General features: G+C 39.5%; 1 protein-coding gene across 2 annotated transcripts in view; it reads left to right on the forward strand.

The window, feature by feature from the left end:
* The window catches only part of RAB8B (RAB8B, member RAS oncogene family), a 79150-nt gene that overhangs the window by 29569 nt on the left and 33022 nt on the right, over window positions 1–16559 (forward strand). Inside the window, exon 2 of one of the 2 annotated variants that reach the window (XM_073995965.1) lies at window positions 4994–5125. The exons of the other annotated variant lie outside the window; for it this stretch is intronic. The gene's annotated coding sequence lies outside the window, so the exon portion shown is untranslated. The remainder of the gene's footprint in view (window positions 1–4993; window positions 5126–16559) is intronic. 2 annotated transcript variants of the gene reach the window in all.

Raw genomic sequence — 16559 nt, forward strand, 5'->3', positions numbered from 1 at the left:
AAAAAAATACTTTAGAATAGCCTCTTAAGTTTAACAAATATTTTAGGGGCAACTATATACAAGACCCTGAAGTTGTCATTTTCCTTTCTCTCACTAAAAAGTGAAACTAAAATGACCTTTTCTTCCAGCAGTGGATTTGTTTTGTTTTGTTTTGTTTTGAAAGAGAGATCACTGGGCGTGGGGAGGCTGAGGCGGGTGGATCACGAGGTCAGGATATCGAGGCCATCCTGGCCAACATGGTGAAACCCTGTCTCTACTAAAATACAAAAATTTAGCCGGGGGTGGTGGCGTGTGCCTGTAATCCCAGTTACTCAGGAGGCTGTGGCAGGGGAATCGCTTGAACCCGGGAGGCAGAGGTTGTAGTGAGCCGAGATCACGCCACTGCACTCCAGCCTGGCGAAAGAGTGAGACTCTGTCAAAAAAAAAAAAAAAAAAAGAAAGAAAGAGAGAGAGAAAGAGCTTGAGAGAGAGAATGTGACCTTGACTTCCAGAATGTTCTTTAGGTCAATGTTTTCAATAAGTGTTGCAGCCCATTACTGGGTCAGGAAGTCAATTTACTGTGTCCAGACCAACTTTTTTTTTTTTTTTAATGAATTGAAAGAGAACAGACAAGAACATGAGAATAGGTAAGAGAACACAGAGTCCACTGCACATGTAAGAATAACGAGCAGTAAGAGTCAAGTGCTATTTCATAAAACTTTTGTTTCAGTTATGTAAGTATGTATATATGTGGAATGTGTTGTTATAGAAAAATTATTTCTTACCAGCAGGTCAAAAAAGGCAGAAAGCCACTGCTGTAGGGCAGTTTGCCACTGAAGACTTGTCTCATTTTTTAGAAAAACCAATTCTATGGAGGCTGTATTTGATCAGACAGATCCCTTTTTTTCCATGAAAGAAAAGTGGGTCTTTTACTGTTGAGCCTATATTGATAGAAGGCTTCTGCTCCTGGCTTCACTGGCTGTGTTTTTGAGAGGGTCACTTGGGTAATGAGTCTATTGTCTCTCTTCTTTTTTGGTTTTCTGCTTTCTACTCTTTCTGCATGAACTCTGGAAGCCATTCTAGTTGTTGGGAAAATGGTAGAAGTTCCCACACACCATAGAGACATCCGCAACATTTGGTTTTGTGATTGTTGTCCACGTGTTAAGAAAACTATGGTTTCTGAAGAAAGTAAGACTTTCTAACCAACATGAAATATCCAATTATTTCCCTCCACTTCAGTGGTAGCCCTTATATCAGGCCTTTTAATATAATTACAGAATTGGTATTTATTTCAGTGTGTGGAATTTAAAAAAATCATCCGAACGCCTAAACCTGTCTAAATTAAAATGTGATTAGAATTGAGACAATGGTAGCAGAACCTTTCATTCTATTTCATTTCTGTAGAAGAGACTGCATTGTTGCCTTTTCTTCGTTCTAAAATGAAGACATCTACTTTATGTATGCTTAGTACTGTTTTGTCATTTGTACTTTTCTTAATAATTTAAGAAAATTGTTCTAGAATGATCTTTAGGCAGTGTTTTTAATATGGATTACAACCCTTTATTGGGTCATGAAGTCAACTGTGTACAGACCAACTTTTTTTTTTTTAATGGAGTGAAAGACAATAGGACATGAACATGAAAATAGAAGACAGAGTAGTGTTCACTGCAGATATAAGAGTAAGGAGGAGTAAGAGTCAAGTGCTATTTTATGAAACTTTCAGTGGTTTCATATTTTAGTGTTTTTTTGTGTTTCACTTTTTTGTTTTATCTCTTAAAGTTACCCAAATATGTAACTTCGTTTGCCAGCCATTAAGATGCATTCCAGTAGGATCAATTTGGACATATGTAAACCTGATTGTATTCCAAAGTAATTGATCAATGTCAAGAAGTGTTCATTGAGTGCCTATTACTTGCTTGGCAAACAGGAGGGAGGTTCCAAATGAAGTACTGTAAGTAAAAGATGAGGCTCTTGCTTTTTTTTAAAAGGGTTTATCTTTCATTTATCCCTTTAAACATTTATCAGGCACTTACTCAATCAGCTGTATACAGTGCTAGATCCTCTGTTCAAGTGTAATTGGGAAGGTAAAACTTATATGAAACAACAAAAATAATTAAATGCCGCCTGCATAATGATATGCATTCTAAATTCTGTAGGAGTTTAGGGTAGAGAGTGAGCAGAGTTGGCTGGGATAACTGGAGGACAGAGGAGGTAGAGTTTCTGAATCTTGAAGCACTTTCAGGATTTAGATGGAAAGGATGGAGAATGTATCAGACAATGGGGAGATCTTGAAAAATGCTTAGAGGCAGGGAATACCACAGAGCATGAAAGGGGCATTTGTGAGGTTGTTTGCTGAGGAATTGTGAAAAGTAACATTGGATATGTTGGATGGGGCCATTTATTTTAAGATGGGTAATTGTAGAGTTACATAAGCTAAAAAGGTATCCAGTATCCTGTGGTACATACAGTCTACTTTGGGAGAAGGGAGGGATTATAAATAACTAGTGAAGCTATGCTGTGTGTATTATGATGGAAGCTAGTACTGTGCTGGAAGTATTATAAGCAAAAAGCTTGAGTGGCCATATCAGTGGTTACCTTTGAGCTATATTAGTACTGCTCTGGCTTAGGGCTTGGCAACATCGCTGACTCAGTGACAAACTTCCTTTTTGGAAGTCCTGGCTCCTGAGTTGCCAGCATGACACTCCTAGTTCACCGGGTTATCCTGTCCCGAACTGCCCAGTTAATTGTGAAGCTACAAGACAGTCCTGGCCAGGGCTCATCTCCACCGCTAGCTGGGGATCCTACCACATTGCTAGACAGGTTCCTGAATGGACTTCTCCTTCAGGACTGGGGCATGGCTGGGGGTCTGTACATGTGTTTGCCTTCCATCCTGGGCTCACAAATTAGTAGTGGAAATGCCTTCAAAGCAATTATTAAAAGTAATTATTGCTGTGATTTCACTTTTGATTCTCCATTTATTTCACTTCTGTCTGCTTATTTATTTACCTCCTTGATGTTTGTGGAGGTGTGTATCAGTTAGCTTTTGCAGTTATACAACCCCAAAATCTCAGTTGCTTGTAACAGTCACATATTTGATTATTGCAGCTGAGGATTAACTGTAGCCCTCGGTCAGTTTTCTCTAACTTTCATTCTTCCCTCTTTCTCCACCCAGGCTCCTGGGTCAGCTAGCTTCAGACTGGGTTCAGCCAATTAGAGAAACTGGCAGGAAATAGTGTAAGAGGAGAAAGGGAGAAACCAAGATATTTCTCTTTTTCCCTTCCTGCCTTGGGTGGCTTCTGTAGCAGAGACTGTTTCTCTCTGGCCTTAGCTCTCACTGGACAGGACCATCATAGTTCTTGTCAAGTGACTCTAGGTCTTCAGTTCCCGTAACACCATCTCCTCCTTTTGTTTCTCCAGCTAAGGGGTGGTAGTGGCTCCCTGCTGTTGTTAAACCTTTTACCGTCCCCAGTATAGTTTGCAGCAACTTAATGGCTTATCTAGCTGGTTCCCTCTATTAAATTCCTTCTGTTGTAAATACAGTCATGCACCACATAACATTTTGGTAAATGATGGATCATGTATACAATGGTCGTCCCATAAGATGATGATGATGGTGGTGGTGGTGGTGGTGATGATGATGATGATGATGATGGTGGTGGTGGTGGTGATTATTTGAGACCAATTCTCACTCTGTTGCTCAGGCTGGAGTGCAGTGGCACAATCTCGGCTCACTGCAACCTTTGCTTCCTGGGTGCAAGCAATTCTCCTGCCTCAGCCACCCGAGTAACTGGGACTACAGGCATGTGCCACGACACCCAACTAATTTTTTTTGTAATTTCAGTAGAGATGGGGTTTCGCCATGTTGGTCAGGCTGGCCTCGAACTCCTGACCTCAAGTGATCCACCCGCCTTGGCCTCCCAAAGTGCTGGGATTACAGGTGTGAGCCACCATGCCCAGCCCACATAAGATTATAATGGAGCCAAAACATTTCTGTTGCCTAGTGACATCATAACTATTGTAACGTTGTACTACAGTTACCTTATTTTTTAAATATAATTTTGGTATAGCCTAGGTGTATAGTGTTTATAGAGTGTACAGTAGTGTATAGTAATGTCCTAGGCCTTCACATTCACTCACCAGTCACTCATTGATTCATTCAGAGCAACTTCCAGTGCTGCAAGCTCCTTTCATGCTAAGTACCCTATATAGGTATACCATTTTTATTTTACTTTTTTTTTTTTTTTTTTTTGAGACAGAGTCTTGCTCTGTTGCCCAGGCTGGTATGCAGTGGCTTGATCTCGGCTCACTGCAACCTCCGCTTCCTGGGTTCAAGCAATTCTCCTGCCTCAGCCTCCCGAGTAGCTGGGACTACAGGCGCCTGCACCATGCCTGGCTAATTTTTGTGTTTTTAGTAGAGACGGGGTTTCACTATATTGGCCAGGCTGGTCTCGAACTCCTGACCTCAGGTGATCCACCTGCCTCGGCCTCCCAAAGTGCTGGGATTATAGGCATGAGCCACTGGGCCCAGCCACCATTTTTTATCTTTTATGCCATGTTTTTACTGTGCTTTTTCTATGTTTAGATATGTTTAAATACATAAATACCACTGTGTTACAATTGCCTGCAGTATTTGGTACAGTAGCATACTATGTAGGTTTGTAGCCTAGGAGCAATAAATAGGCTATACCACGTAGACTAGATGTGTAGTACATGCTATGATGTTTGCACAAAGATGAAACCACCTAACTGCATTCCCCAGAACGTTCTGGTTGTTAAGTGACACATGACTGTACTTGAAGACACATGACTGTACTTGTACTGATTGTTAAGTGACATGACTGTACTTGAAGACACGTGACTGTACTTGTACTGGTTGTTAAGTGACACATGACTGTACTTGGTGATTAAGTGACACATGACTGTATTTGATTTCTTTTTCCTGACTAGACCCTGACTGATACACTGTTCCAAAAAAGGAGTTTTTCTTTTGTCTTTATATTGTTTTCTTCTATAGTGCGGCCTCAGATAGAGGAATAAAAGCAACCCATTTTATTATCCCACAAAATGTCTCCTAATGAAGCAGTGTGATGTAGTGGACAGAGTATTGGATTTGGAATCACTGTCACTTATAGCACTGTGGTGTTGGGTAAGTCACTCATTCTCTCTGTGTGGAGGTTATGATTCCTGTTATACCCACATCTTCAGGGTTGTTGTCTGTGATGATCAAAACAAGGAAACGCTTATAAACTATCAGGCTTTATTCAAGTGATGCAGGGAGCCTCAATGATGTTGTAGAGCAGTCTGCCAGCTGGCCGTATTTTATTTTTATCATTTGTAGTTGTTTCCAACATAGTTTCTTTCTCATTATAAACTCAGAATTGGAGGATGCTACTATAATTAGATAGAGAAAAGTTATAGAAAGCATTCATTCCATGTTGGAAGATATTTATGTGTGTTTAAAAGGTATGCTTCAAATGGCCAAGTACATTTGACCACTGATAATACCCCAGGTATCCAAACTTTTTTAGTTCTTCCTAGCCATACTGTAGAACCAAGATCATGTTTCCTGGAGCAGCATGAGTGTCACAGTCCCTGTCACATAGGCTGACATGGGATGGATTTCAATCATATGAGTGGAAAATTACCTATTGCCCTATCTCCTTAACATCTCTTATTTTGAACCTTGCCTTGGGAGATAGCTTCATTCTGAATCAAAACAGACCTACATAGATGGGGTCTTCTCTAGTTTGTGAGGATGATCAGATCTATTTCAGATTAATCTAGAAATAAGGATTTCATAATAAAATGGCTATGCTAAGCATACTCAGAGGCTCAAAGAACTAATTCCTAATGTTTAGGTCCACCAGGAATGAACCAATTTTCCTTTTGTGATCTCGACATAATCTGGAGTTAGGTTCAGTTTTAAGGGATGTATTGGAAACAGATTCCTCCCAAATCCTCCATAATCTGAGCTAGTACCACCTCCAGGGTGGACTCTAAAGGTTGATTCTCCTGTTAGAGTCACTTGAGACACAGAATTCTCATCCTTAGCCCAACAAGGGAAAATCAGACGTCAGAGATGGGCAGACATGGGCTGAAACCCCAGCTCTGCCACTTTCTTGTTATTTTGTATAAGTTACTCAACCTCTTAGAGCTGTAGGCTCTTTATCAGTGAAATGAGGGTTAGGGATGGCTATTTCCTATAGTTCTACCTGGCACATAGTAGGTACACAATAAATATAATATCATCTTTAATGTAATATCATCATGCTTATCAAACAAAGGACTTTGGAGTCAGGATTCAAGACTGCAGCTGCACTACCAAAGTTTGCTGAGCCCCTTAGCCTTTGTTAATGTAACTTAACTGTGATGGAGTTTTTAGTATTACCATTCCTTATAAATATGTTTGATAATTTTTATTTTTAGCTAGTCATCAAAGCTCTTACAAGTCAGAATTTCAAACTTGACCAAGACTAGAGTTTATTTACTGGAGTGCTAGGAGAGAATGCAAAAGTGGTGGTGTATTGAGTACTTTTAATTTCTATTGCTGTCATATATTTTAAGCCGAATTTGTTTCTAAACAACATGAAAAGTTACTAATTACACTTTTTGCCATTTGTGACAGACAAATGCCACTTGCTTACTCTCAGCCTTTTGGGTGATAAATATATACTTGCTTCTGGAAATGGCAGAATTAAAGCAGACAGTGTCACATTTTAGGAAATCATGGTTTTGTTAGTTTGTCATCTGTTGTTAATTCCTGCTCCTAAACAGCGAACCTTGGAATATTGTCTTTAACAAAGACACCAGTATGGAGTAGGATTTTCACATGATGAAATTTTAATGACTATTAGCGTAGGAGCTCCTTGAGACTCCTAACTTCATTGTTGAATTCCTCAGTGCCTAGCATAGTGTCAGGCTCGTGGAGGTGCCCACTAATTCTTTTTCTTTTTTCTTGTTTAGCTAATTGACAGGAATAATTTATTATTTTTTTTCCTTCTCTGTTTTTTTGTTTTTGTTTTTGTTGTTGTTTTCTTTTTGAGAGAAGGTCTGGCTCTGTCACCCAGGATGGAGTACAGTGGCATGATCATAGCTCACTGTAGCCTCGACCTCCTGGGCTCAAGCGATCCACCCACCTCAACCCTCTCAGTAGCTGTGACTACAGGCGCTTGCCACCTGCCTGGCTAATTTTTGTATTTTTTGTAGAGACGGGATTTTGCTGTGTTCCCAGGCTGGTGTTGAACTCCTGGGCTCAAGTGATCCTCTCACCTATGCCTCCCGAAGTGCTGGGATTACAGTGTGAGCCACCGTGCCCAGCCACTCATTCTTTGTCAAATTAAATCTTGAAATTTGCCCTTTCATTAGTCAATTTGATTTTTGCTAAATTTGACTTCATTTGACTCAGGTAAACCTTATTGTATCTATCACGTGTGGTTGAGCACTCTTTAGCCATATCTGTTACATAGCTAGAATGAAGCAGCCTCTGTCAGTTTTCAGAACAGAAAACTACAATTTGATCTATGGATTATATATATATGTTTTTATCTACAATTTGATAAATGGATTATACTCACATGTAGGATAAGGAATTGGTTGTAAATCTGATAAGGGGCCAAATCTCCCACTTTTCTGACTTCAGTATCATAGTCTCCAAATACAGACTTCAGCCTTCAACTTTGAGGCCTGCAAAGGTATATTACCTATCCAAAATAGATTAAATATCAATTTTTCAGAATGCACACATTTTTTCCTGCTTTCTTCTCTCACCCTCAGAAATTCATGCAAAGATTTGCCATCTATGGTTGTGATCTGTTCCTAAAATGGCCAGTGACATTTTCCTTCACACTTCTCATTCTGCTGATAGACCATTTGAGGTTAAAAATACATAGTCATTGTGTTTTCACATTTCTTGACTTCTTTGTGTTACAGGAAAGGGATTCTGATCCAGACCCCAAAAGAGGGTTCTTGGATCTTATGCAAGAAAGAATTCAGGGCGAGTCTGCAGTGCAAAGTGAAAGCAAGTTTATTAAGAACGTAAATGAGTAAAAGAATGGCTACTCCATAGACAGAGCAGCCCCTAGGGCTGCTGGTTGCCCATTTTTGTGGTTATTTTTTGATGATATGCTAAACAAAGGGTGGATTATTCATGCCTCCCCTTTTTAGGCCATATAGGGTAACTTCTTGACGTTGCCATGACATTTGTAAACTGTCATGGTGCTGGTGGGAATGTAACAGTGAGGACGACCAGAGGTCACTCGTGGCCATTTTGTTTTTGGTGGGTTTGGGCTGGCTCCTTTAGGGCAACCTGTTTTATCAGCAAGGTCTTCCTGACCTTTATTTTGTGCTGACCTCCTGTCTCATCCTGTGACTTAGAATGCCTTAGCCATCTGGGAATGGAGCCCAGTGGGTTTCAGCCTTATTTTACCCTGCTCTTGTATAAGATGGAGTTGCTCTGATTCACACGCCTCTGACATTTGCATCCATTGTTGTATGTATTTCCTGACCTAATGACAATGAGGACCAAACTGAGAACACCAACACTGTGACCACCAGATGTGGAAATCCTGCCCCAGGCTTGCCTGAGGACATCTTTGAAATGACACTGTGTCTGTAAAGTTATCTGTGAGTGAATAGTTCTGTTTTTGTTTTTCATGTTAGTAACTTAGGGTTACTGTTAGGGTGCTGCAGAAGTACTTTTGAATCAGTCAGAAACTGGGTAAATGAAGTTAACATAGTAAAATACTAACTTTTCAATTGCAGAGGTAAATTTACAACTTGATGTTCAATTTTGTTTTGTTTAGTTTTGGTTGTTTTCCTCAACTGTTCATATATGGAAACATTCTGGCTCTGTTCACCCAGGAACCCAGAATTCTTCACCCTCTGAACCCCTGGATTTATTTTTAAAATAATCTGTACATACCTGCTGTTTTGTTTTGTTCTTAACTTCATTGTATTATGCGGCTTTATAAACAGATAGATGAGTTAAAAATATAACAAATCAAATTGTTCACCAAGGGTGCTTTTGCCCTTTGTGTGGGAATTCACCATGATCCTCAGCTGAGCAGCTTTTAAAATCCAGTGAGCACCCTCTTTTTTCTTTTCTTTTCTTTTCTTTTCTTTCCTTTCCCTTTTCTTTTTTCTTTTCCTTTCCTTTCCTTTCTTTTCCTTTCCTTTCTCTTTCCTTTCCTTTCTCTTTCCTTTCCTTTCTCTTTCCTTTTCTTCCTTTTCTTTCTCTTTCACAGTGTCTTACTTTGTCACCCACACTGGAGTGTAGTCACCCAGGCTGGAGACACAAACATGGCTCACTGCAGCCTCGACCTCCTAGGCTCAAGCAATTCTCCCACCTTAGCCTCCTAAGTAGTTGGGACTACAGGCACACACCACCACACCTGGCTAATTGTTTTATTTTTTTTTGTAGAGATAGAGTCTCCTATGTTTCCCAAGCTGGTCTCAAACTCCTGGGCTCAAGCGATCCTCCTGCTTGGTCTCCCAAAGTGCTGGGATTATAGGTGTGAGCTACAGAACCCTGCCCCAGTGAGCTCACTTTATTAAAACTTGTACTGTTGTCCTCTCCTGTTTTACAGCTGATTAGATTAATTTAATATGGTTAATAAATTATGATATGGCAAACTCAGAATTATCTGTGTTAATTAGGGACAGGGATAGCCTGGAAAAATGAATTCTGCAAATGATGCCTTTCCTCCTGGATTTGTTTCTGCAGATGGTCATAAAACACAGCGCGTGAAAGCAAGTTCACATCTTGATCCCTTTCTTTGTTTCCTGCATGCTGTCTTGCAGGTGACAGCAAATAAACTGGAACTGCAGTATTAGAGAAGGAGGAACAAATTTGTGTGGGCTGTTTGGTAGATAATGATTGCAGTCCCCACTTAACACCAGCTCTTTTGATGGAGTGTGTGAATTAGTTGTTTGGTGCCATTTTTTTGTGCTTTTTTTCCCCATAGAAACAACATTATACTAAATGCTAAGATTTTGCAAGGGCAGCCCCTAAAAGCTTCTTTAATTCAGAATTTGAAGTATACTTATAGCGAGTACTGTTTTCACTATCGTATGTATAATATTTGCTTCAAAACGTATTAATGCAAAATTAATATAAGTGAAAATTTTAGTTTGTAATTTTGAAAATCATCTCACATTAATATACTTAGCCTAACATAGCTACTTAATTGTTTTACACGTTGCTTTCCGTATGTACATGTATTTTCTGCATAGTTGCAGACAGTGCATTTTATATTTTGCCACGTTTATAACATGATAACATAAATATTTTTGAGATCTCTATATAACCTTGGTAACAACCAAGGATCACTTCTAATAGCTTCAAAATATTCCTTCATGGTAAATAAGACACAAAGGCTTCAGTGGCTACCCCAGCATTGGGAAATAAGGGGTGGGGGAGAGGAGGAAAGCTATTTTCCAGGAAGTATTTCTATGCATGCCTAAGAAAAGGCATCTACACTCCCAGGTATTCTGCTATAGAAATAAGGGTCATTGCCCTTCAGGACTCAAGGTCAGGCTCGAGATTTCCAAATGAGTCTTCAGTATCTTACATGTCAGTCATTTGGGGTGACCGCCTGATGATGACCTGTTTGAAAAGCATTTTGTAACTTGGAAAAATATGCCTGAGAAAGATAGGTGCTCACAGACATTCAGTGATCCTTAATGTATTTCTCCAGTATTTGAAAAGAAGGCATGGTGGCTCACACCTGTAATCCCAGCACTTTGGGAGACCAAGGCGGGCAGATTGCCTGAGGTCAGGAGTTCGAGCTATTCTGGCCAACCTGGTGAAACCATGTCTCTACTAATAATACAAAAATTAGCCAGATGTGGTGGCGCGTGCCTGTAATTCCAGCTACTCTGGAGGCTGAGGCACAAGAATCTCTTGGACCCTGGGGGCAGAGGTTGCAGACCCTGGGAGCCGAGATCGCACCACGGCACTCCAGCCTAGGTGACAGAGCAAGACTCTGTCTCAAAAAAAAAAAAAAAAAAAAGAAGCCAAACCAAGGAAGTAATAGAGGACAGAATCCTTTGGCACCCTGTAAAGTTAGAAGAGTGTCTTTATTTTAAGGTGAATGGCTACATATATAGATAAGTGTAATTGGCCATGAAGGTGTTGTCACCTTCAAACTTTTTTATCATAGAGGATTGTGCTTACAAATCAGGAGGATGTAGTCACTGGTAGTTTTTCATTATTGGTTGGCAAAAATACGGCATTTGTACCAAAATGTTAATTTTTTTACTCATCCTCTTACCTGCATTACTCTGTTGGTTATAACTTTACTCATCAGCAATAGCTTATTATAATTATCCTTCCATCACACTGGCTACAGTTAACTGTAAGTGCTGCTTAATTTTCATACACTTTTGTGGCATTGATGTTGGTTTTGATCAAGAAAAGGCTCTTGTTAACTAGATTCAGAACACTGGAAGTTTGCAGTTATGTTTGTTTATTTTATCATCTCTTATCACTTTTTTGTTGTTGTTGTTGCTGCTGAGACAGTCTTGCTCTTGTCACCCATGCTGGAGTGCAGTGGTGTGATCTCGGCTCACTGCAACCTCTGCCTCCTGGGTTCAAGCAATTCTCCTGCCTCAGCTTCCCGAGTAGCTGGGATTACAGGCATGTACCACCATACCCAGCTAATTTTTGTATTTTTAGTAGAGACAGGGTTTCGCCATGTTGGACAGGCTGGTTTCAAACTCCTGACCTCAGGTAATCTGCCTGCCTTGACCTCCCAAAGTGCTGGGCTTACAGGCATGAGCCACCATGCCCGGCCTCTTATCACTTTTTATTTAGAGAAAAGTCAGGGGGATAAGAGGATGAGAGAACGAAGAGGCAGGCCTGCAGGAGAGAATATGATTTTACTAATTATTACATTATTTTAGAGACAGGGCCTTGCTTTGTTTCCCAGGTGGGAGTGCAGTGGCACAGCCATAGCTCACTGTAACCTTGAACTCCTAGGCTCAAATGATCTTCCTGTCTCTGTCTCCCAAGTAGCTAGGTCTATAGGCATGTGCCACCATGCCCAGCTAATTTTTAATTTAATTTGTAGAGATGGGCTCTCACTATGTTGCCCAGGCTGGGAGAGTGTGACTTTAGATTTTTCTCTCCTGCCTCTAGTAATTTGGTGAAGACCCTTCCTCTTCCCCTCTCTGCTAAAATGTTTATTTGTGTTAACTGGGTGGGGAAAATTACCACATTTTACAGTTCATACCAGTATAAGCTGAAATATTTCTAAACAAAGTGACTTGGGAATTTTCCTGGAAAGTAAAAAAAGTATATATAGCTAAAGTTTGTTTTAACCCTGGTTGCTATCTGATATATTACGTGGATAACAATCTTTTTTATTTTTTCTTTTAAGAGTTCATTCTAAAAGGGAAAAGATATATCATTTGTTTTTAGTTAGTTGTACTATGTAGTGTTGTTACTTAGTTCTATTAGTTTTTTTTTTAGCTTTCACTTACCTCTAAATGAATGGAAAATATGATACATGGTCAATACTTGGAAAGAGCTAAATAATCAGTTTCACTGCATTTTTGGTGCAGCATCATTGGAATGTAGCAGTAATTTTTTCCAGTGATAATTCCAGTGATTTGGCAATATGGTCTTCCCTTAGCAATAGTGCCTTAGTGCCTAAAATCAGGGATTTACTTCTTCTTTTTTTTTTTTTTTTTCAACTTCAGTTTTTGAATGTCTTCAGAGTATTCACCTCACCCTTAAAAGAAACAGACCTGACTAAGCTGTCAGAATTCAAACAAGGAAATTCTAGGTTTAGGAAGTAATAGAGATTCATACTAGAGGGGTTTTCCTGCTACAAAGGTACACTTTATTGGAAACGATGGAGCAGGAGAGACACAACTGGTTTTGTTTTGGAGCAGTTTGGTTCTTGAGATAGTGATGAATTAATAATGGGAAAAGAAATGGAAGCTCAGAAGCATTCTGAACTTTTATTCTTTTTTTTTTTTTTTTTTTTTTTTGAGACGGAGTCTCGCTCAGTCGCCCAGGCTGGAGTGCAGTGGCTGGATCTCAGCTCACTGCAAGCTCCGCCTCCCGGGTTTACACCATTCTCCTGCCTCAGCCTCCCGATGAACTTTTATTCTTTAAGAAAGAATAAAAGGAAAGGAGTTGGAGACCAGCCTGGGCAACATAGTGAGACCCCATCTCTAAAAAAAAAAAAAATTAAAAATTAGTTGGGTGTGGTGGCATGTGCCTGTGGTCCTAGCTACTTGGGAGGCTGAAGTGGGAAGATAGCTTGAGGCCAGGAGTTAAAGGCTGTTCACCAGTTAGCCCCTTTGTGAAAAGAGACTTTACTGAAGGTAAAACATCTGTTCACTGAGAATCTCTAAAATCCACATTTTGACATCGTCAAGCTTATTGCTACTTCTAGATTGAGTAACACTTGAAACACATTTCCTTTTCAAAGTGCAAGATTTGCAAAAGAGACTTGTCATAAAGTCTTTTGGCCTGGCTCAAATGGTGAGCTGAATGCTGGGTAATCTCTGCTGGCTCCTTAATCAGATTTAAAATTCTTAGTGTTTCCTAATTGTTTCTGCATACTTTATCTGAATTGTAGCTGTGTTATTACACTTTGTTTACTATTTCTGTCTTTCTTGACTTTTGGTAGTTCTAGCATTATAGAAACCTTTTATTTGTGATTCAACACATATTTTGGTAGTTATCATTTGATATATAATTATTTATTTTGCTCATTTATTTCCCAGAGATATGTTAAGAGTTAATTAGATCATTATATTTTAATCTTACAAATTAAAGCCCTTCAAGACTCAAATAGAGACATTATTTAAAACTATTCTTAATTGTACTATTTGTATATCTGTAATGCATGTTTATGGCTCAAAGAGAAATTAGTAAATTCTTCCTAATTTCTGGAATTAGTTTATGAGTTTGTTATATTTTGTTGGTATGATTAGATCTTATGGGTACAGCTGTCATATGAAGAATGCCAAGAATTGAATTGAATTTAGTAACAAATAGAAAATTCTAAAACAGTGTAAAGCCGTTCAGCTTTTTCAGCAGGAAGTGGTAATGTGTGTCACTGTTGACTTATACATAAATGGCATTTAATCTGCCATTTCCTATTCATAGGATGTAAGAACCAAACACATCAGAAAATTCTAGTCCGTCTTCTTAGTTTGTCAGGTATTTTTTTAAGGGCAAGTTATATTTGCTGACCATTTGTTTGTCCCCCTTAAAATGCCCCCTTTTCCTCTGTTGGGTTGAACAAAGCTAACATAAACATATTTGGCTGCCAGTGATCATTTCACACTGTTGTTAAATGTTTTCTAAACTTACTTTTATTGTGTTTTTCCTCTTAAACTTTAGACTTTCTAATTTTCAAACAACAGTCAATTTTAATATAAATAAACCCAAATTTAAATAGTTCTAAATATATCCAGCAAAATAACTTGTACTTGGTGAAAATAGCTTTATAACTTAATGTGATGTATATTTGTGAAAGAACAATGCCTTGAACTCTTTTGTTTCAATCTAAGTAACGTGTTTTTTTTTTTTTTTTTTTTTTTTTTTGGGAACAGTCTCATGCCATGCCAGGGCTGGGGAGTGGTGGCGCAATGATCATAGCTCACTGTAGCCTTTAACTCCTGGCCTCAAGCTATCTTCCCACTTCAGCCTTCCAAGTAGCTAGGACCACAGGCACGTGCCACAACACCCAGCTAATTTTTATTTTATTTATTTTTTTAGAGATGGGATCTCACTATGTTGCCCAGGCTGGTCTCCAACTCCTGGCCTCAAGTGATCCTCCCACCTCAACCTCCCTAAATGTTGGGATTACAGGCATGAGCCACTGTTCCCAGCCTCGATCTAAGTAACATTCTTAATTTATTTCTACTTGTATATTTTCTCCAAGTCCTTTATTTTGAGAAAAAAAATAGTTTAAAGCTTCAGTTTATAACTCATTTTTTTTATTTCAGTAGTCAATTTTTCTAATTAGAGATTTCAACTAATTATCCTAAAATCAGCTACTCTAAAATTTCATTAATCTAAATTCACACCAAAAAAAGTATAAGCAAAATTTGATTGTCAAAGAAAGTTTCAAAACTGGCAAGAACTGTATCTTTATTGTTAATAAAAATCTTAAGCAAGGAGGTGAATGTAGCATTTCTTTAAAGTAGACTTCAATATTTGGGAAACTATTTTTCTATTTCTGGAAGATCTCTGAAATGTAAATAGACAAACCATGTAACCCATATTCAGATAGCCTGGGATCACACATGTTTCCAAATGTACTTTTGAAACAAAGTCCTTTTTTTTCTCCTTTTTAGTTGTAAAAGCACAGTATTTAACTTCTGCTTCTTAAAGTGGGTCAAAGGGGATAGATAACCTTTGTAGAAAAATGTGCAGTGCTGTGAGTAAACCCAACATTGAAATCTTTCATTGTTATCATTCATTGAAAGGTTGAATGACCCAGAAGTCTGAATTTTTTTTCAAGGTTCTCATGACTGCCGCCAAATTAGTCTTTCAAAAGAAATTCAGTGGGAACCAGGTATAGAAAACCTTAGTTGAAGGTCCCTGATGTTTTTCTACCCCTGATTTTTCTGGACCAGGCAGCAGACTTCCCTAAGATAGTACCCAAAGCAGGAGAGCTGTGTGTGTTCTAAGCTGCACCACCCACCGGCCAAAATTCATCAAGTCACAGCTCATGCTGGAGGTCAGGAGAACTAGCTGGCCCTAGAGAGAGAGTTCCGAAGGCCAAGAAAAGTACTCTTTCCCACACTCCAGCAATGGTATCCTTTCACCCATTCACAAACCCAGGGGCAACCTCCCTATTCTCTTGAAACAGAAAAGATTATGTTATTAACATCTGTTGACTGACTAATTTAACTTTAGTGTAAAAGACTCTTGTCAATCTGTCCCTTTCCCATGTTCAATTATATCTAATTTGTGGAATGAAAAGTGGCCCAGTACTGCTCATTCCAAGTTCCTTTTCCCTGTTAGATCTGTTAACTATGGACTTGGGCCAGTTTGGAAGTTTCCTTCTCTCTGTTTTGCTGGCCAAGCCCTTCCCCTCAGCTGCCTCCAGCGACATCACTGGTTGCTGAGAAATCGCTGATAAGCAGTACTCTGGATAAGTGCTTGCTCCTTACCCCTCACTGGTGCCTCATGGTGAGGTATCTGGGAGCTCTGGTGCCCTGTGGGTTGCCCTGGACAATGCAGAAACCTCAAATACCCCACTGCCTTCTCAGAGGTGCAGGAAAGAGCCTCCTGGCCCAAACCTCCCACCCCAAGGGTGGGGCAATGGCTTGTCTGCCTTCTTCACTTGAATGGAAAATCAGAACTCCTTTGTTCTTCCTGCCAGAGTGCCACTCCCAACAGTGACCCAAATGTTCTTCACTTGTTCTTGGTCCAAGTCAAAACTCCTTTTCCACGAGGTGGAGAAGAAAAGTCCCCAAACCCCCTGCTTGAAATCAGAGTAGCTAGCATTCCTTGCCACCCCAGTTCCCTGCTCTGCCCCTCACTATCTGAACTTGATCCAATCTGAACTTGATCCAGTATTAGTTATCTGGAAATCTGACGTGTGAAGGCA

The sequence above is a fragment of the Macaca fascicularis genome, chromosome 7, assembly GCF_037993035.2.
Source record: "Macaca fascicularis isolate 582-1 chromosome 7, T2T-MFA8v1.1".
Taxonomy (NCBI): domain Eukaryota; kingdom Metazoa; phylum Chordata; class Mammalia; order Primates; family Cercopithecidae; genus Macaca; species Macaca fascicularis.